The sequence below is a fragment of the Rhea pennata genome, chromosome 13, assembly GCF_028389875.1.
Source record: "Rhea pennata isolate bPtePen1 chromosome 13, bPtePen1.pri, whole genome shotgun sequence".
NCBI lineage: Eukaryota > Metazoa > Chordata > Aves > Rheiformes > Rheidae > Rhea > Rhea pennata.
In genome coordinates, this window is record NC_084675.1 from 14,984,782 (window position 1) to 15,004,046 (window position 19,265).

A 19,265-nucleotide genomic window follows, 5' to 3' on the forward strand; every position below is an offset into this window, starting at 1 on the left:
CTAGACATTTTTATGTGCCGTGAGCATCTACAAAGCTGGACTTTAAGTTATTTGACAAGTCTACTTGAAATTTTCTCATAAAGTATACAGCAATATATCATTTAAAAATAGTTAGAGAATGCCTGTGCATATTGTATTCTGTCTCTCGTTGTTTAAATATTATTATTGGGAATGCTGCCAGTTTGTAACAGACTTGTTTGTTTTTAGATCAGTGAAGTTCCATTTGGAATTGTGTACGTCCTTCATAGCGGGTTCATTTTTATGATTTTTGAAGTTTGTTTTTCAAGGGCATGTGTTTTGCTGGAACAAACTAGCTCAGATTTACTGACTTCCAATTGCACCATCACAGAATTGTATACGTGTTCAGAAAATTTCCAGAAACAGTTGGTCCAAAGGGAGAAACACAGTATCAGCACTCTTACCAGCAACTGCTTCATAGCCAAATTTCTTCTTAAGTTCTACCTATTGTGTTCTTATACTGCATCTCTTACGTTTCTCCTCCAAAATAGTAATTGAGGGGTGGAAAATCATGTCCTCAGTGTGGTTAGTTAAATTCAAGTTTCCTGATATCACATGTTCCTTTCATCTGCTCTACTTGGCAAAAAGAAAAGAAAATTTGCTCCGAAAGAATGAAGAGAAGAAAGGAGGCTAAAACTATTTATTCCAGTGGCTAATAAATGCATTAAGGACAGAGAAGATTGTTTAGTATGTGGCTTTCTTTATGTTACAGCTCCGAGCTTGGAGAAAAGTTTTGAGGAATATATGTGTTAGACTGCATGTGCCCATGCAGATCTCCGTGCTCTGCCCCGACTCCCCCAGAGGCTTCTCAAGCCTGGGATTTAGCCATACCATATGGCTTACTTAGTGCATGTAGGCGACTATGAATGGCAGTAGGTTGAGATACGTTAGCTCTATGCTGCTTGCATGGCATCATTTCCCCTGCCCCGCTCAGGATTTTGATGCTATGTGGAAGATGATTTATCCTAACTGTAGGTGACATCTGTGCTAAGTCAATACAGATTTTTTGGGAAACTCACAAAACCAGACTTTCCAAGCAAAATATCAGGGATTATTTGAATGTTGTGCCCAACACAAAGACTGGGTCTGTGTGCCCTGGGAGATTTCTCATCACTGTCTTCTAAGTAAAACAATAAAATGGATGGTTTGTAGAAAAACATTCAAATTAAAATTTAAAACTGAAGTATTTTAAGATCCCTACGTAATGTCTCTGTCAAATGTCAAATCATTGATCTGATGTAGAATTTTTTCCTGTTTTTTTAAGCTTTTAGATCTCTAGCCACTTGCATAGGTATAGTTTGGTTTATTTTTTCTCTGCTGGATTGTGACTTAAGTATATTGGGGGCTAAATATGAAATTTTAGAACTATTTACTTTTTGAAGTGGATTGGCTGCAGGTGTTTGTGGCAATTTATGCTTTCTCCTTCGTAGCTGTAATTATGTGTATACATTACAAAATCAGAATCCTATCTCTGAAAATCTATTGCTTTCATTCCTTACTGAGAGACTATCTTCAGTTTAGATCTTTCTGGTGCATGTTTATGATTATATTCTAAATAGGGAACATTTTTCAAATTCATAAGTTAAGAAAAAAGGGAAACAATATATCTGATGCTTCAACCCAGGAAAATAATGTGGTTTTTGGCTTTATTTTGACTAGAATTCTGTCTTCATTATGTACAATTCTAAGCTGAAACTAATTTTAATTTCCCTCAAATTGACAAGCTTAGTTTCAACAAGTGCTTGAATAGACATCTGCCTCTCTGAAAAGACTGAAATGCATTGTAACAACACAAGTTTTTGTTATGTGAAGATAGTATTGGTGGAGAGCTACTCTGTATATTTACGCAGGAAAAAATGCTTTTTTCATAGTACTCTCTTTAGGTTTTCCAGTCATAGAAATTGAGATTACAATTGAACTTGTAAATCATTTGCTGTTTCTGTGTGCCATACAGATTTCACTGCATATTTCAAAATTAACCTTGTTTTTTTCAAAATTATATAATTTGGCTCCTCCATTTACAGTTGTGCCATATTAGCTAACCTTGTTTAGCCTCTTCAAAGACATTTCTGTAGATAGCACTTGTTTCCTAGTTTTATTCATTCCGAACATGTGTTGAATGCATCCTTGTACATTATTTTGCCCAGAAAAAAGACAAATATTTATGATTACAAAAGTCAAAGTCAATGTGAAACGTGAACATTAGATAAACATGGAAAAGCTAAACTAACATTTTCATTTGAGCAACATTCATTGTTTTAGTATGAAAGAGTATTTTCAGTATGAAGAGCTGAATTATATAACTTTGAAAAAATAATGCTAATTTTGAAATATGAAGTGAAAACTGTAGGGCACACAAATATATAAAATTATTATTTCAGCCTTTGACTGCCTGGTACATACTTTCGAGCACCTATACTCTTTGCTGGTAAGGAATTTTAGTGCTGAAAAAGTAAGGCATATGGGGGCTAGTTATATAATCGGTATTAAAAAGATACTAGACTTTTGCCATCCTGTCTCTTCTCCATAAAAAAATGAGCGTGGAGAGCAGTAGCAGTTGCAAGCAAAGGGGCAGGATGAAGGAAATTCTTTCACTGCTCCTTTGGCAGCACAGGCACTTAAAAGACATGCGCTTGCAGGGAGCCTAGAGAGCAAGTCTTCAGAAAGTGCTTTTAAATTCAGGATTGGGTGGAGCCATTAAATTAACCAGTTTGACCTTTTATGTGCAGTAAATCTTGTCCTTTTACTTTACTGTACTGGACCCCGTGATGTGAATGTGGCAATAGCATTTGAACAAGAAAAGCATCTGGACAGGAAGCGCTGAAGCCTCCGTCCTTGCTCGTGTTTACCGCTATGCCCAGTTCCCTGTTACAGGTACGTGCCAGTTTGAATTTGTCTCTTTTCAGCAGGTTGTGTGTCACACATGTTTAGGGTTTCCCCAGCTAAGTTTGCTGTCTATTAACTGTATTCATCAAAGAGTATAAGTAATACTGTTCTTCTGTAAAAGTAACATTTGTTCTCGCATGCCCTCCATTTGTCACTGAAGGTTTCACGCTGACATTACTGAGCCAAAGTAATTATATGCCAGGGCAGTCCTAGTGGCAAACGGAGCTGTTAAATTCTAGCCTTGCTTGGGTGTTTCAGCGCTTCTGTGCGGGGGGGCTGGCAAAAGTCCTGTTTTCTAAGCCATCTCTTTTCTTTTCCAAGGATTATGTCATCTTGTGGAGTCTGCAGCATTTTTGGTGTGCGTAGTCAGGTGCACAAAGGAAACACTCAATGAATTTGCTAACAGCATTTCTGAGAGTAAGGCTCAAGTATTTCCTTAAAGTGGAGTGCCTCCAGGAAGATTTTTTTTTAATTTCACAGTTTCATATATAAACATTGTTTGTTTTAAACATTAATGTTAATATTTTTATGCTTTACAACACTTTTGCTAGTACTTTCTTAGTAGCCATAATACTTGTAGCTATTAATTCTGTTAAGAAGACATTTATACTCTGCATAATTGAAATCATAAAAATCTCTGGTAGTATAATAGGATATCCAGAATTACAAGAAAACTGAGAAGTAGGTATGCTGGTTTTTTTCTTTAAGGTTGTACTTCTTCCCATTATTGCCAGGGATATATCACCACTAGTATTCTAGTACTAACCTATCACCTTATTAATGAGGCTTTTCAAAAATTTTAAATAATTCTGATCTGAATTTTGGAAGATGCTGTGGACTGAACTGTTGCTGTGATGTGGGGAAGTCTAGAGAAAGGTTCCGGTCTGAAATAAGTCAGGATGAAGAAATTAAGCCGAGGATCTTAATTTTGGTCACTGGTGCATTTTTCAAATTTTGGAAATTAGTAAGTGTAGATGTAGTAACAATTGAAAGCACTGAAAACATAGAAAATACATTCTTATCGCACTAGGACCATAAAGAATGTGATGCTAAAAATGGATAAAGCACCCTGTCATTAATGCAAATGCAAGGAGATTATATACCGCACTATTGATTTAATACAATTATTACTGCTGTTCAGCGGTTTCTTAACAGGGTAGCTGAAGTTTAAATAAGAGTAGTTGTAAGGTAGAAAGAAAGAAGAAAAAAGAAGTAGAAAAAGAAATAGAAAGATAGAATGAAATTATCTTATCAATAGCCTGGATCAATTATATTTTCTCCTGGGAGATTTTATGAGCTATGTTATCATCATCCCTAATTATCTCCTACCAACTCAATAGCTGTTTCTCTGTTCTAGCAGCTAGACAGTTTGGCATCTACAATGTAGCATCCAATTTATTTTTATGAAGTAGTCTTCATTCAAGGAATAACAAAATGCTTTTCAAATAGAGGCAGTGCTACATTTTTTCATAAAATTTCCATTACTGTTTTCCCCACGGGGGTTTTCCTGATGGAAGCACAGCTCGCCATAGCAGCAGTGTAGGACATGTAACCTCTAGACTCTCTTTGGACTGGATTAGGAGGTACTGCTCTATTGCATTGAGCTATTCAATAGGAACAGGTCACAGGTGGAGCTTCATTAATAGAAGATTTTAATAAAAATGTCTAAAACATTTCTTCACTGAGTGTTTTGGTATATTTGGGTGGATGTATTAGTATGTATAAACCCCTTAGCACCGTCAAAGTTTGAGGGTTTCTTTTAGCTTCCCCAAGAGAATGTGTAAATGCTAAGACCTGTATGACTAAAGCTCTCAAGAGGATACAGGATCATGACCTGTGTGACATGTTCTATTTAGTCTCATACCAGAAATTCATTCTTATACAAGAAAATTCAGAGGGAGAAATTAGTTATCGTGCAGTTATAGGGCATCTTACCACATTTAAACTATCAGTGGCAGAAAACAGAGGTACTGCTCCTGTCAGAAAACATGTACAAACACTTCCAGAAAATGATACTGGGTATAGGCACTCCTAATCCGTAGCGATAGGACTGCAGTGTAAAGTCTGACTTGTTCCCAAAAGATTCCTCCGGGAGTTACTAAACTCTAATAAGCTTTTTTGGAGACTAAGAAGTGATTTCAGCCACCAAATTAGGGCTGTAAATGTATGGGAAGAGCTCCAAAGATTCCACGTGCTCCGTATCTCCTTGCCTGGAACCTGAACAGCTGAGGGTATATTTTCCTGCGATTTTCTGTTGACTAAGGGAACATGATGTCTAAAACTCGAGAAGAAAATGCATTTTTATGTGTTTATTTTAACAGTAAATATAAGAGTTAGTTAGAAAGCAAGCATTTTCATTTTTAAAGTGATAGTTTAAGCAAAACTATGACTAGCATTATAAAGGAATAAGCCCTGAGACTCCTAAAAACATTTTATTTGTCTCCAGATGGTTGTGCTAAATGATACAAATAATCATGTTAGCCTACTCACTAAGATATTGCTTACAAAGGATGGTGTGATGATTAAAGACAGTGTATTAGTATCTCATGCTTTGTTTTTCTAAAATTGGTCAGATGAGTTCAATTTATTTAGAATATTCTATGTTTTTTATTGGGCTTTTATTTTATTTAGCTCTATATTTGAAGTCTTCTACCTGAAATGTTGTTGTTCTGTACTAATGTGAATAATATAGCTAGTTAGAATGTTTTAGAAAATTGCATACTTTTAAGCAGAATGGCAATTAACACCTTTTTATTTTAGGATTCTTGTAATATCTCTTTTCTTTCACCTTTCTATATTGCCTTGTAGCTATTATCCTCACTGTTTTATACTGCATTTGATGTCTTGCCTAGTTTTCTTCTATCTTGTGGCTCAAACATCAGGTGTTTATGACTTTTGTAGGTCACCTCAATGTTACCACATTCATACTGGATTCTTTCAGGCAGTCTATGCTTTGAACAGAAACAGTAATGTATAGTTTTCTTCCATACTTTTTCACTTCCTTCATTTTGTATTGTTTTAGTGAGCTTCTTGGACAGTTTTTCATGTCTTTTTAAGTTTTCTCAGAGGAAGCAGCACTTCATTTTTTATAATTACATTTTGAAGTACAGAGAGACAAAGATCAACATAAAGAAACAACTACTCTTTGCCAATGACATAAATGTAAGTGGATGCGGTGATGACCTGAGGAACAATAGTATCAAAAAAAAAAATTGTATTCTAAGTCAGAGGAATGATCCAAAGAAGAAGTTGTAGAGAGAGAACTGTACTTTTTAGCAACATTAATTTCTTTGTGTACTTCATGACCTTCCCCTAAAGACTCTAAGACATGACGTAGTGGTGGGCTGCTGGTTCTTCTCCACTGCTAGGGCAGACAGGAGCTGCAGGTGTTCGTGGAGTTCGCTAGCCAGTCAGAGCCCCCTGAGATGTCTGTGCTTTGGTCTCCTCTGACCTCTGAGCTGTGGAGTATTTCATATGTATTCCACATTGCTCTTCTACAATGAAGGTTGTATGGCTATGCAGTATGGATAATAATTTGTCCTGGTATGAGGAAGGGAGAGAGTATATTGTTATTTATTAGATTTTTTTTTAATTTAGTCTTTTGGAAGTCATGTTTTAGGAAGCATTAGGCAGATACTGTTCTGTGAAGACAGACTTAGGCAAGAAAGCATCAGTCAAGGCCAGGCTGCGGTAGGTAGGTCTATGGTATGGGGATGTCATACTGAACTGCCCCAGGGACAAAATCCTTGACTTTCTCACTGTGCACCTTAGCACTATGCTAATCACTTAGTAAATGGGGTTAGCACTGTGCTAGAATGATGAGTATGTATGTCCGGTTTGCTCTGATGCCTGGTTGGGGTCAGAGAGAATAGCATGGTATCTGGTCTTCAGCTTTGTACATGGATTGTATGTTCTTTAACTAATTACCCAAACCATTTTGTGCAAAGAGCTGAGAATGCTGATAATTATGTCCCAAGCCATCAGTAGAAGGAAGGAAGACAAAGAAACTGCTCCAAAACTAGATATTAGGCTATTAAAAGTAACTCACATGTTAGTGTCCAGTGTATTTTAATGGAAACCTTTTCTGTACATCTGATACGATGTTTCCACAAAGAATTACAGTTACCTAGAGCATTATGAAGGCAAAAGGAACCCATCATTCCTTAGAGGAATTTACATAAAAATGAAGCTATTCCACCCTCATATTGTAAGTAATACAGTAATCTACTCTTTATACTCCCTTGGCTTTTTAAACCTTTTCTAAAATGTTGCACAATACAATACACTTGATTTAAATAAACTGTTTCTTGATAAAAACAAGGAGTTGGGCAGAGCTAGTTCTATAGTTGTGTGATGCCAGGAATAATGGGCAGAATATTGTGCAGATGAAAACTGGCACAATTCCATTGATTCAATACAGTTTTGTGAATTAATATCAGAATTTAATAGCCATAGGTGTAAGTTGTCACAGGCCTGATAGGTGAAGACTGGACAGCGCTATTGAAGTTAGTAACGTTATTTAGGCTTACCTAGAGAAAAAACAACGGGAGCTCCATCTCCCCCGGCAGGAACAAATGACTTCAGTTGCAATCAATGGAAGTTGCTTTTATCCTGGAGAGGGAATAATTAGGTGCAAAATCTTTAATGGTCACGTTTACTCTCTGCCCCTAAACAGTAACAAACAAATGCAAAACAGTTCAGGAGTGGAACAAAACCAAAAGGAGTAGTTAATTATGATTTATAAATGTATTAACTTGCTGAATATTCTAATGAAGCAAAGCAAGAATTGAATTTCAATGTTACTCAACTGAGGAATGTTGCCAAAACCAACACCTAGGAAAATAACGCCTGTCACATCCGGTTTTTAAGATCAATAAAAAATGTAGCCTTTTAAACCTGGATTTCATTTGCTTACTTTTCTAAAAGTGAATAGAGGTGACAGATTACCAGAGTGGTACAGTTGCAGCTGGTGGGTGGTGGCAGCCCTCGGGTTGCCACGGCCCAGGAGCCCGTGGCCGCCCCACGCGCGGGGCTCGGCGCGGCACGGCGCTGAGCGGGGCTCCGGGCGGGAGCGCCAGGGCACCGCTGGGATGCACTCCTCAACGCGAGGCCTTGCCTCTGGCTAGAACTGGGCGGGGGGGAACAAAAATAAAAACAAAAAACAGGTTTTGGCTAATAATGAAGGAATTCTGGGGAGATTCAAGCTATTTGTGAAATTCTCTTACATACAGAAAATGATTGATTTGGATGGAGAAGCAGGAGAAGTGCCTATTTTACCTGCCAAAGTTTAGCAGCAAAGGGCCATTTACTTTTTAATTATGCTTTTATTATTTCATTTATCTGTATATATTTTTGCTTGGGACACTGTGCTCTAGAATAACGCTTACATGAAGTCAGAAGAGACTATTAATATGCAGAGCGTCCTGCAGGAGAGGTGCTCCTGCAGCTGCCACTTGCCTGGTAGATGCTGCGTTGGCAGACAGAGACTAAATGTGACCGTGCCTTGCTGAGCTATAATTCAGATGCAATTCTCTGTCTAGCAATGACATCTGGGGGCTGGGAATGCACAAATATAGTCACGATAGTTTCACTCGCTGGATCCGGGTTTGAGTCTAATAGTTAGAGCAGCTTTACACTGGAACGTGAGCTGTTAAAATCACAAATTAATTCATGTGTAAAAGTGTCCTTTCCTCCAGCACTTTGTTTGATGATGATGATAATACTTTGCATTTCTTGGGCACCTTTCATCTCAGGATTTCAAAGTGCTTTACAAACACAAAAAAGCGGCATAAAAAAGCAGTATATAAGTTTTTAAGATGCAGCTCTTCAAATCTAGAGATTCTTTAGACAGCTTTTCATTTTGACCTAGGTTATGAGTTACTCTCTCCTTTTTGTGATCTCTAGATCATCCTTCTGCAGGTTAGTGTGGATTGGAACGTGATTAGGTCTGTGTTAGTTCTTGTTTTGTTTCCACTTGGTGCAGTGCATATTTCAGCCTATTTCCAAAAAATACAGTTTCAGACACGAGGCCTTTTCTTTTGCAAAGTAACCATGTTTAATTATTCAATGTATTGAAATGAAATTTCTTCACAGACTTTAGTCACCACCAAAGTCTCCTTTATTTTTTCCCTTTTCCCAGGTTTGAGCTGGCACAGGCCACCATGGTATTTAGTAGCTTTCTTGTGTTTTGCCTGTCTGTTTCTTCACTCAGGGCAAACGTTTATTTCTGACATGTGGATCTCTGTTTTTTTCTGAGTGCATTGTATCAAGACTACAAAGCAATATAATGCTTTTGTTTTCCGTGGAAGAACTCCATTATGTAATTATGAGCAAAGCTTAATATGTATATTTTCCTTTTTTATTTTTACACATTTCTGTAATTTTCTAGTTATGCAACAATATCTGATAATGGATTCTCTAGTCCTGTCTCTCTCTGTCATTTAGATACACAGGTTTTCAGATATCTGCCTTCAAGGACTTTGATTACAATATAGTATTTTGATGGTCAATGAGGCTTACCTGCTATTCCATCCAGAAAATGCATAATAGTGTGGTAACCTTGTTATCTTGAACATCACACTGCTTTTAATAGAACTTCACTTAAGCATCTTCATCAATCATTGAATGTCATGTAGTCTGCACCATGAATAAGTCAAAATTTGTGCTCAGACTCGATGGTATCATTATAAATGTTTGTTTTCACACATTTCAGCTGCTGCCTTTTCACATTTCATTGCATGTTACATACCTAATATGTGTGAAGATCGATAAAGATCGGCCATGTTTTTTCCAGGAATATAAAAAGAAAGATATTTCTACTGGATACATTATCATGAGAAGCAATCCATGAGTTCATGAAGAACAAAGTCATAAAAATACTTTGTTATCAAATCAGTGAGCTTCATAATGTGAAAGTTCAGCAGAATATTTTTTGTACGTCATTAAACAATTTAAGCATTTAATTTTTCTCATTGAAATGAAACTCTCAAAATATTTTTACAGTTGAATTAAATGCTGTATTTTATCCCAAGAGGGCATTACAAGTAGATTTTAATCTTGTAGAATTGAAATACAATTTAACTAAATTTCACCTTCTGTTTTTCATTTATAAATAGCATTTTCATGGATTTTGTGTAAAATATATGAAAACAATGCTTTGACTTTTCTAAAATGCTTTCCTTCTCCATCTCCTCTCAGTTAAACTGGCTCGCTAGATTTAATGTCAATTTACTAGTAGTTTTTTGTTAAACCTTAAATTTAATATTTTGATATATATTCAAATGAAACTTCAAGTAAATCTATTCTGGAAAGGAACATCCCAAACCACAGCTAATAAAAAAGATAGATGTACAAATTAATATCCAAAGTAGACAAAGTACTGAATATTTAGTGCTGAAAGAAAATATTCTTTTCATTAATTGGAATTTTAATTGGAGTTTTACAAAAGCTAAAGCGCTAAATCCTTTGAAAGGTGTGTGCAAGGAGGGAATCTGCACAGACTGAATGACAGGAGGGCTGTTTGATTTAGGACAGAGATGTGAAATGCATTATAGGCTGTGGATGTAGCTTCAGGCTACACAAACTAAGCATATTCTGCTGCAAAAATAAATTTTATTTAATGGATTTCTTAGGGAGATCATATGGGAGATGCTTCAGTGCGTGGTATATACTTTAGGGGATTTTTACTGTAATTAATAAAAAATATTAGTATTATGTTTCCCAGTGACAACTTTGCATCTAGAAAATGAAGTTGTGTTAAGATTTTACTACTCTCTGTTGTCTTTTATATCAGCCTCTGCAGCCTTTATATCTGATTCAAGCCTTAATTGTTCTGGGTGATAGTAATAAACTATTTTACTTTGTATTAAAAAATATATATTTCATTATCTTTCAGAAAAACTGATAGATAATTATAGGAAATGGGGACTAGAGCTCTGTTGGATCATGTAGTCCAAATATTGAAGTGTTACTTCTGGAATAGACAAAATGATCACCCTAAGGGTTTTTTCTCAACCAAATTTAAGGGCAATAGAACCTGGAGACATCTTCAAATTAGCCTTATGCACACCTATTTATATATAGTTTAGATTATTTAAAATTGTTCTCTTGGTATCTTTAAAAACTGAATACTTCAGTTACTGCAGCACATCCCTGAAGTGGATGATTTACAGGGCTTGCTTTTCAAGATTAAAGATGAAAAAATCTATATGTCTATTTTGTAGGGGTTTTATTCAATACTTCTGCATACACAAGCATCATCATTGTACTCAGAAAGCATGTATGTATCTAGTCAGCTTCATGGCTGGTCATCGAGTACATCAATACGTAGACAAATTAAATGGATGCACAATATGCAAAAATTTCACACATGGCTAGGGAATATAGCGTTCAACTTTTGAACTTTACTCTCTCCATCAAAATCTGTTATCTGTAGTTCAGTACCAGAATACAGTTCAGTATTTGTTAATCAGTTCTTTGGGATTCTCATTTATTCAGGAATATTTATCAACTGAGTCTACGACTTTCAGAGTATCAGAAAGATGGATATTGTATGTCGTCTTATTCCAGATGAGAAATTAATTTGAATGAATGAAAATCATCCTCTGTCTCAAGAATTACAGATTAGATAGTTGAACTCGTCTAACTGATGCTGTTGAGTATCCTGCAAATAGCAGTTAGAATAATTCAAGAACCCAAACTTGCAGGAAAAAAATCCATTAAGTTCTACAGGAATATTGTTTAATGAATAGAAGAAAGCAAGACGAGGCACCTTCTGTATGTCCTTGAATCAATATTCAGATGTGGAAGTGCTGAATACCAGTCTTGTCCAAGCAAGAAGCAAAATAATTTAGGTCAAGATATTGAAATATCTGCTGAGTTGATTTCAACGTGAGTGATTCATGTAAGCAGGAATTAGGTAACTAAACACTTTTCAAGAACCGGGGCCTTAGATGTCAGAATACATGCAGCTGTGCTTTAAACCTGAGCTCAAAATTTTACTGGATGAGTGCATAAAAGAATAGCATAAATCTTTCCAATAACTGAGGTCAAATGAATCTACTCACATACGTGTGCTCTCAGAAATACTCCTGGAGTTCCCTTCTCCCTGCTTGCAGGCTCAGTCGCTCTGCTACCCTCCTCTCTGATGCTCAGCTTGTCTGCCAACTCTCAGGTCCTTAAAACAGGTTCTTTTGGCAGCTGCAAATGCTCTTATCAGCAACTGCATTTGAAATTTATCCAACTCTCAGACAGTTGTAAAATCTTGCAAATTGAAAATCCTTGGATCTCCTGGGATATCACTGTTTAAGATCATGTTTAATCTCCTTTTAATATCCTCTCAGCAGTTTGATCCTGATCTCACAGCGATGTAAATTCAGAGTAACTCTTCTGAAGGCAGTGTAAAATCTGAGCAAGCCAATGGTGTTATTTTGGATTTATGGCATAAGAACAGAATCTGGCATATCATCTTTATGTTTTAGTTCATTGAAATAGCAAGTGTAAAAGCTTCTGAATTGTATAGTCTTGCTGCTGCTTCTTCAGTGGCCAAAATGTTTGTTAAATTCATTTGAGCCTGATCCGAAGGGTAATTACATAAATAATTAAATGGATACATTCTCTAGCTTCTATACTTCTTTTGTCATTCTGTCATTCTCCTATGTTGTTTATTTGTGTGTAAAATTTTGAACAGAACCTATACAAAAGGATAAGGAGGAGTAATAATTTAATAGCCTGAATCACTGTAATGAAAGAAAAAAAAATATGTCTCCTTTCTCCGTATGATCAGGAACTTAGACCCTTCGGGCATATTTTTTGATCTTTGTTTTGTTGGACATTTGCAGACATCAGTACTATCAGTTTTAGTATTAAAATTAAGAGGGTATCATGGTCCATGGGTCCAGTCGTTTTGCATGTGTGTCTTGGGGACATAAGGGTATCACTTATCAACACTGTTCTTTAATTCTCTGTTTTTGGTATTCTTGAATCAGAATTTGCAAATACTATTATCTATCACAACCAGTGAAATTTAATTAAAACTTTAAAACAATGCCAAAATATACTGTCAAAATAAGAAAAAAAAAGTGCATGGGGGTGTGAGATACCTTATGTGTAAAGTACCATGTATTTTATATATGGCATTATAAAAATCAAGTTGTTGGGAGCAGGGCCAGGACTTTGCTTACAGGAGGCTAAATGAGACTTCACTGAAATCATGGAACTTTAAAATCTGAGGAATCTACTAATTGGCTAATTTTACCATCTTGTGCATATGCTCTTGAAACTTTAGACGAGTATCTTGGTCTGTTCAGGACACATCTCTGGGCCTGCTGTGCAATGTAGAGTATCTAGCAATGGGAGAGAACACTTGCTTCTTCCTGAATTGCCAGGAAAGCAACTGCTTTCCAAGAAGATGCTTAGAAAAGCTGAGAAGAGTCAGAATAAAGGGAAGGCAAGAAAGCAACTACAGAATACCTCTTAAAGGTAGCTACATGGAAGAGGGTTGCAGACTGCTGGTTTCCATAGAAATGAGTTCATCTAGATGCTAAATAGTTAAGTGAGGACCACTTTCACATTCCTAGACTATAGCAGTGGAAAACTGAGGAAGATGAGGCTTTCTGTGAATAGGTCTTATGGAAATTAAAGCTTTTTCCGTGGGTTAAGAGACTTACAGAAGTTCAGAACATCTACAATTTTCTCAGGTGCTCCTAAGACTGAGCCACTTGGATGTGTTAAATTGTATTACATGCTTACGTGAAGTATCTTTTGTGTTGTGTAACCTGAACACAGGCTGAAGAGGCCTAGTCCAAGTAGAAATTTGAATTAGTTTCTCTTTAATTATCGTGTTTTCTTCTGCCATTGTTTAAATTAATGGGATGGAGTGTTGAATTTTAAGGTGGAATATGTTTTTCTTCTAGTGGTATTTGGCAGAGTAGCAGCATAGTCTGAGCATGTTTCCTACAGTTTGCTGGCACCCACAATATTTCACTAGGAAAAAGCTGACGTTGTTTGATGTTCTAAGCGTCTATGTTAATCTGCCTTCTGATTTTGAAAAATGGACAGCAAACAGTAGCACATCTCAGCTATTGAATCAACAGAAGATTTAGGTTCTTTCTCAAAAATACCACCAAATAAATAATCAGAACTAATAACCAGAAGCAACTAATGACCAAGAAACAGCAAGCGCATTATGAAAAGTGGTGTTTCTCACTGGTGTCATTATAGATACAAAGGAGGCAGAAATCTCCCTGCTGTTCAGTGCACAGCCTCAGCCAGCACCATGCTTGGGCTGCAGCAAAGCCCCAGAGCTTGTTGAAGTTGACACAAACCCTTCCCTGGCTCCCGGCGTTGCTGGCCATCCCCTGTCTGAATGCCCACCTCATCTTCCCTCAATGTACAGCCTTAACGTTGGTATTAATTTCTAATAGGGGCCTAAATGTTGCTCTTAGAGGTCTGCTAGCTTATCTATCCAGACACCAATTAAAGATACATGTATATTTGAGCTTCCTCAAGTGAAACCTAACGTTTTAAGGCATGCCTCCTCTCACCTGTTGGGGTATGGTTTATACACCTTGTCCTATTTGTACATCAAACTAAAAATGCTGTGCAGATGGTTTTTAAGTTATCAGGAGATGAAGGAAAAAATATCACCAGACTCTAATTTAAAGAATCATCTAGACTCAGATAAAATGATACCTTATAATACATGGGATTTTCGGAAAAAAAAAAGAAAAAAAAAAAACAAATGATATTGTACCCAGAGATCGATGAACTTTTAAACTACATGGTGGGTTTATACTAAAGTGGCATAGTTTCATTTTTCAACAAGTTAACTGAGATTGTTTTCCTGTTTTGTGATTGATTATTATGTGAATCATCTAATATTTTTAGTTATGACTCATCTGACAAATTGGAAAGTCTAGTTATATTTTTATCTTATGATAAAAGCAATATTAAAGAATTATAACCCAATGGACTTTAAATAGTCAAGCAAATCTATATTTCTTTTTATAACATTTTTACTCACTTCAGCTCATTAGACAAAAGTGACTTTGTATTTTTTTTTCAGCATCAGATGGATGTTAATGCAGTGATAGCAGCTCACTTGGTTCACTTTTATATGTGGTTTACAGTAGAATTCATGGCTAAAGGTTTATCATTTTGTCATTGTTTTGCTAGTCTATATACAACAGCTCCATTTTTAATTTTTCACCAAACTCTTACAGCCATGATAATGTTTGAGCTCCTGGATCTGTGCTACATGGTCATTCATATACTGGTATAAAAAATGGTTTTGGTTATGGTCTTGTATGGGTAGGTTAAGTTGCTACTGGTTCACAGTAGCTAGAATAGCATGGGGACATACACAAAAATCACAAATAAAAATCTGAAATACTTGAGGGGCATGCTGGGCAAGATTGACTATCTCAAGCCGCGGGCATTAAATGAAGAAAGATCATTGTGCTAGATAAGCATGACTGCCTGGTGTTCATCAGTACAGAAGGGTTAGCAGCTGAGATTACAGGAACATCATTCTCCCTTAAATCTTCTTGGACACAGTTCGGACTATTTGCAAACTGATGTTAGATATACCCAATATACATGTAAAAAGTATTGCTAGCAGACTAGAAATATATTCTAACAAATCAAATATGTATTCTTTAAACAGAACATGGGAAAACAGAAAAAAAGTAAAATTATGAAGACTTTAAGTATCCTTTTCTCATGTTTTGGAAGAAGCATAATCATTAATTGTACAACACATCTTGCACAAAACCAGGTGTGTGGTTGTGCAACACTCAAACAGAATTAAAAGGTGTAATTGTTACTAAGTATTTAGCGCTATCTAATGATGTGTGCTCAATCTATACATGCTCTCTGGTAGGATTCAGTGATATTTTTCAAACTTGTTTTCTGATAAAATCAATTATGGAAGATATTTTCTCCATTAACAACAGAAATCAACTAGATTAGAGGAATTTATTTTGAAGCCTCATCCTGTTTGCCAGCCCATGCAGACAATGCCATACACAATGTGTGTGCATACACACTTAAAAAAATGCATTTATTACTTTTTAATGTACAGTGTCAGGAATACATGAGTCTCAAGTTCCTAACTAAATAATACCTTGTCTAAATGAGAAATCACTTTTCTGATCTGTATTTCTAAAAACCCATTAGCAAAAGACATTGATACATTAAAAAGTTTATGATATCTGTCTGACTTATCATTTAGGCCTTTTTTCTTTTCTTCTGAATTCTTTCATACTGTAATTTTTTGGATACTAGAAATATAAAAAGAGTCTATAGCTGCAAATCTGTATTGGTCAGCGGACTCCTTGTTTACAGTATTTTTCAGTTAAGGTCCTTATGGATGCTATTCTCTGTTAATGTATTTGAGTATTGTAAAAAACAAAACAAAACAAACAAAAAAAAATGGACATGGTCCTTGATTACATCAAATCTGTAACTCAAGGCTACTAAAAGGTGATTTGACTCAGGTGCCTCTAGAGATTTCCCAGACTTGAGCTGCACTGAAGTCAAGTAGGTACTCTAGCCCTGTCTAGTCCTCAGTCTGTCACAGGAGAGCTGAGGAAATGGGATGATGGCCAGATCGCTGCTGCATCCTTACTTATCATAGCTGTTTTTAAAACTGAATAAAATTGTCCCAAAACATCCTGAGCAGTGTATCAGGGCAAAATGGTCTCAAAGCTCAGAGAGTAGCAAAAGCATCTCATCATCTATGTGCAGTACATACCAAACCAGGTAGATTTTATAGAACAAGGTAGCTCTCATCCTTAAAGTCATAATAAAACTGACCTAACTTGAAAAGGTGTCTGCAAACTGGAGAGAGAGAACTTTTCTTCTATTGCAGCCTAAGTGAAATCGGACTCAGTTCTGTGGTATTTTATATGGGCAGGTTCTTATTCTGTGACCTATGTGTGGCCAGTGGGTTTGGTTGAAGATTGAGGACCTGAAGTTAAAATGTGGAGTGTCATCAATGAGACTACATCAGCAGATCAGTGAGCAGTGCTTTGCTTTGCTCTGGTGTAGGAATGAGACCTTTTTGCAGTGGATGGGGAGAGAAGATGAGCAAACCCAAAATCTAGGTGCCTCCTTGATAGACCACACATATCAGTCCTACATTTGACAGGAGAACCACCCTGGGCACCACTTGATGGAAGTTGAAGGTTTATCAGTGTAGCTTATGTGTTTATAGGAAGTTGCAGGTGCATATCTAAAAATGAAAAAAAAAAATCTCTGAAAAGCACTGTTCTTAAGACTGCAGCATTTCCATAGTTCACAATCGGTTCTTTACTGTAATCCTCTTCCCACTTCAGAATTCCCTTTTTCTCTTCAGACTTCAAGTAACACACTGCTATAGCCACGGAAAAACTTTTACATTGCTAACTTTGTGGAGGTAGCATCAATATCAGTTGTGTTTTATGGTTTTTTTTAACCTCAATATTTTTGTCTGTCTTTTAGCTTTTCTTAAGTAAACACTTGTTATATTTTTATCTTTCCACAAAGAAGACATTTGCTATTGGAGGGAAAATAAAAAACAGTTTTAGGTACAAGCTGCTTGGAGTTGTCCATTCTCCATTCTACAGAAGCCTTGTTTCCTCCCCAGGAGATGCATACCTTTGTTAAGTTATACTCTTCATACACTCTAGTCTTCTTATTGTGCTGGTCCTGCGGCTTTTGTTAGCCATCCTTCTTTTGGGGTCATTAAGAACAGATTTTTTTCTCTCAGCCCCATTCTTTGCTTTCCACATAAGAAACAAACTCTAATTTCTCTGATTAGCAAAAATTGCACTGAAATTGTAGGTTGGTTGAGAGGAAAACTTTGTTCAGGAGTAGCCTTTATTAACTCTCTTCCATCCTTCTCTTTTACTGTATGTCTTGCTCCTTCCTAAACTCCCAGCTCCTGCTGCTAGCAATATGCTGTTTGGTGTGGCTTTTAAATCTCTAATACTTTCCAAGAGAGAAGAAAAGTGTAGGAAATTGCATGTCTGTTAAAGGTAGTTGAGAAGGACAAAAGTCTGTGGGAAGCCATATGGGAAATATGGCTATAGGCCTATAGGCCCTGCAGAAAGCAGGGTCAAACATGGAAAGAAGATTCTTCTTTCATATTGATAGTGTAGATGTGTGTCCAAGTTACTGAGAAGACAACATATTGATAATTTTTAAATTTCGAAAGGCTTATTGGAGTGCAGTTTCCAAGCTTCACAATTCAAGCTTTTTATGCACACTAATACAAATGTCCAGCTTAAACTTACGAGGCACCTGCCTATGAGTTTATCTCAGTCATAAAGATTGTTTGGAAGTGTGGCTTTCTCTTCATGTATTTGAGGAAAAATTCATGAACTCAAGCCCAGTACTACATTTCTGAGAACAACGATTCAATTAGCAGAATGGCATGTACCTCTTCAGATGCTTGGAAAACAATTCCACTAGCTTATTTTCAAATGATAAATGTGTTAACTTACCAAGCAATGAGCAGAGTTTTAACAAACTTCAGATTCTGTAAACCCACAGTAGATGAAGTAACCTTTTTTTAGATTTCACAGATTTGCTATCACAGATGTTCTTAACCTAAATATATGGATATGCATAAATAAACACTGTTTAAAATATGTATAAACTTCCTTTATTTATATCTGATTTCATTCTAATACCAGGTTTCAAGCAGCTGGAAGTGCTGACTAGAGGCCTTGCTCTCACTGCTGCTGAACCACGACTTCCTTGTCAGCAGGCTAGCTAAGGCCTGCATTTTTATTTCATGTCTAGCTTTTTTGTGAAGAGAGATGGCAACTGTATTTGGAAAGATTTTCTACTACTTAGTATTGTCCACATTGAATGTATATTGACTGCAATGTGCCATTCTTAAAGGCAGTAGCTGGCCTAAGACTTCATTTGTGAAGAGGCACCAAGTGGCAGAAATAGTCTATGATACCACAGTGTATCCTCTTTTCCATCAATCCATATGTAGCAGGAATGGCAAGGTATGATTTGGGTAGCCTATGAGTATCTCCCATCTAATGTCCTGCGAACATGAATGCTGAGCTGGCATAAATTCAGCTGAGTAGCTCTGCAGATGTTTGGTACTATCCTTCCTCCTTGCGCATTTCTCTTTTATTATTTTCTTTGTGCAAGGACTGTGTGCAATAATTTTCCAGAAATGATGTCAGAGTAGTTTGTAACTGTTTGTACATAATCTGTAATGGCTGAAGAGAATGTACCAAATGTCCTCATTTATCAGCACCTTGTACTAATCTTGATTTGACCACTTCTTTTTTTGTTGTTTGTTTTTAACACACACACAAGAAAAGTAGGACTCTTCTCCTCTGACTATTAGATGGTCA

General features: G+C 36.4%; 1 protein-coding gene across 6 annotated transcripts in view; it reads left to right on the forward strand.

Annotated features, from left to right (window-relative positions):
* CDH11 (cadherin 11) overlaps positions 1–19,265 on the forward strand; it is a 317,396-nt gene that overhangs the window by 214,280 nt on the left and 83,851 nt on the right. The window contains exon 1 of one of the 6 annotated variants that reach the window (XM_062586731.1): positions 2,881–2,892. The exons of the other annotated variants lie outside the window; for them this stretch is intronic. The gene's annotated coding sequence lies outside the window, so the exon portion shown is untranslated. Of the gene's footprint in view, positions 1–2,880; positions 2,893–19,265 lie in introns of those variants that run through there. 6 annotated transcript variants of the gene reach the window in all.